General features: G+C 32.1%; 1 non-coding gene across 1 annotated transcript; it reads left to right on the forward strand.

Moving 5' to 3' along the window:
• Positions 1-292: 292 nt before the first annotated feature.
• LOC138398485 (U6 spliceosomal RNA) lies at positions 293-400 on the forward strand. Its single transcript, XR_011235976.1, has one exon. It is a non-coding gene; the product is annotated as a U6 spliceosomal RNA (small nuclear RNA).
• Positions 401-3,047: the final 2,647 nt, after the last annotated feature.

The following is a 3,047-nucleotide window of genomic DNA, read 5'->3' on the forward strand; positions in this document are numbered from 1 at the left end:
TTGCTTGGCTGTGCAGAAGCTTTTTAATTTGATCAGGTCGCATTTATTTATTTTTGTTGTTGCTGTGATTGCCTTTGGGGTCTTGTTCATAAATTCTTTCCCTAGGCTGATGTCTATAAGAGTTTTTCCAACATTTTCTTCTAGAATTCTTATAATTTCATGCATTAGGTTTAAGTCTGTTATCCACTGTCAGTTGATATTTGTGAGAGGTGAGAGGTGTGGATCCTGTTTCAGTCTTCTGCATGTGGCTATCTAGTTTTCCCAGCATCATTTACTGAATAAGAGTTCTTATGTGCTCAATTCAGCAGCACATATACTAAACTTGGAATGATACAGAGAAGATTAGCATGGCCCCTGCACAAGAAAGATTCAATATTGAATAGTAATATTAGATGATATTTTTTATTCCATATGTGTTTATCATACCCAAAGTTATAAAAAATTATCAATTTATATAAATGTTTGGGCTTTTTGTGTTTTTTTTACAGGTTTGGAACTATGAGTATATAAACATTTTCCATGACAATGCATTTGTGGAAAAAAATTGGGGGGCCATGGAATAATGGTTAATAAGTAGTATTTAGGTATCTCTACTACCAATACGTTTTGCTTTGTGGCACTATAATAAATTTTTACTTCCACTAATAATAGAATCATACATATTTTTTCATGTCTAAAAAAATACATGGACATGTTCTGAGCACATACATTACTTTCAGAACAAGAGTCCCAAAACAATCTGTACCACTTCACCTACATTAAGATAGTCATTATTAGTTTAAAAGTTTACCCTCTAACTTATGCTGTGGTCATTTCCATAATAGGAAATCTTACAGAATAATATTTAATCATGCCAATAAATTGCTTTATAAAGAATAGTATGTCAATAGATACTAGTTTAATAAAATTAAGTGATGAATTACTAAATCTCTATTACATTTTTCTACCTACATATTCCTTTTCTCTCCTTTTCTCTGTTAGCTTTCTTTCTTTATTCTTTTAGTTATTTTTTGACTCAATATACCATGCATTAAGAAAAATCAAGTCTCGAAGGCCAAAATAAATGTAGCAATCTTAGTGTTACTATTAGGAAAATGGCCCATAAAGTTGAAGCACAGTTGTCTCTGAAACATGAATTTAAATCTTCTAATTGCCTAATTTTTTGTAATTACATTGGAAAATACTTAATACTTCAAATTCTTCTATGGTTTTCCTGGGTAACGAGTTGAGTATGTTATAATAAACTTTATGGGCAGATAAACTATATTACTTAGAAGTTACATTCCTTTGTCACACTCTGGGTAAATAAACATGCTCACCCTATGTCAGGATAGTTCTGTTTGCTCCCAAGGTAACAAATGGTACACCCAAGTTGATGTACTATTTGGGCAAAAGTTTAAAGGAGGTTTTATTCTATTTGGGTTCTGCCCTTAAGAGGACCATCCTAAGTCCAACAGTAAGATACGAGTCCTCTCAGAGGCTTTTTCTTTTCTCAATTGTCCCAAAATAATGACTTGATACAGGAGGAAATTGAGCATCGAGTTCAAAACATGAGCAAAAATTCCTTTGAATTAAAATGATGGCTTGCAAGATTCCCAGGAGTTAATTTGGACTCACTTCTTAAAACAAACAAAAGAGCATGTTCTATACAGTTTTGAGATTTTATTTTAATTTCAGAGAGTTAATTAAAATACCAAATAATGCTAACATGATGAAATAAAAAAAAATGTGTCTCTTTCTTATTCTGCCTTCTCCCTATCTCTAGTTTTCAAACAGTGATTTCAATTTGGGGATGACAATATGCATCATAGTGTTTTTAGCCACTTCATAACTGATGGGATATAAGATCAAGTTTGCAAACTAATGGCCCATAAGTATGTCTTGTGAGTTCTACTTCGTATTTAAAACATCATGGAAGTTTACCACTAATGTGGATTTCTAAAATCTTTCAGTAACAAAATTGACTGGAATAGAATCCTGGTTCCTCTTCTCCTTTTAATAAAGAATTAATACCATACTTTAGTTTGCTATGGCCACCCACACCCTCTCTCCATCCCCAAAGTTCTCTAACCTCTGACCATTGACTTGCTTGCATTACCATTACCTGCCAATCTTATGGAGGCACTCTAAAGTGAGAGTCCTTATATAAACCAAAGTTAGAGTCTATTTCAAAAGAAAAGCGCAAAAAGTTTTCTTTATCCATGGTACAGCTATTTTTTAAAATGTGGATTGTGATGTTATTGCCATAAGGAACTTACCCAAAAGTAGCTTCTAGTACTCGACACTATGTATTACCTTTACAAAAGAGAATATGACAATAGTTAGCCTGAAAGGAACTTTGAGTATACATTGCCTTGTGAAACAATGGTGAAAAAACTTCCCAGGCATAACATTTGACAAGATGTGGTTACTATTGTAGGTGTTATGCCAATAATCAGGTAATTTGTAGATGCATATAAGATATGTATTGAAGTCTAAAATTCAAGACATCAAATGTCAAAAGATATAGAAAGCTTTTGGCAATTCTTCACTGATGGTTTTCATAGATTCTGAAGTTTTTTAAACATTAGGAAAAGTAGTATTTGTATCATAGAATCTTCAGATGAGCTACAAGATATCTGAATAAGCATGGCCACACATTGTGTGTGAATGATCAAATTATGCCCCAGACTCTCATGTTTTCAAAATATTTTTTTCATAACGCTTTCAGTGGAAATATGATTTATCTTCATTTTAAATTCTAAAATTGTGCCAGAAGTATATTTAAAAACAATATAAATCTTCCAGTGTTTCTACTTCCATATATCCTATAAAATCTTGAATTTTTTTTTCACTTGGTGAGTAATTTATTCATAGATATTTTGAAACTAGAAGGAGCATATAGAATTAGATAATGCAATACAACCATCACTTTATAGAGAGGAGAACAAGAACCAAAGAAGCTAATTTGTTTGCCTAATATGACACAGGTAATAAGTAGCAGAAATAGAGCTAAAATTAGTTTTCCAAGCTAGTTTTCTACCCTTTCCATAGTAAAGCTCACAATG

The sequence above is a fragment of the Eulemur rufifrons genome, chromosome 17, assembly GCF_041146395.1.
Source record: "Eulemur rufifrons isolate Redbay chromosome 17, OSU_ERuf_1, whole genome shotgun sequence".
NCBI lineage: Eukaryota > Metazoa > Chordata > Mammalia > Primates > Lemuridae > Eulemur > Eulemur rufifrons.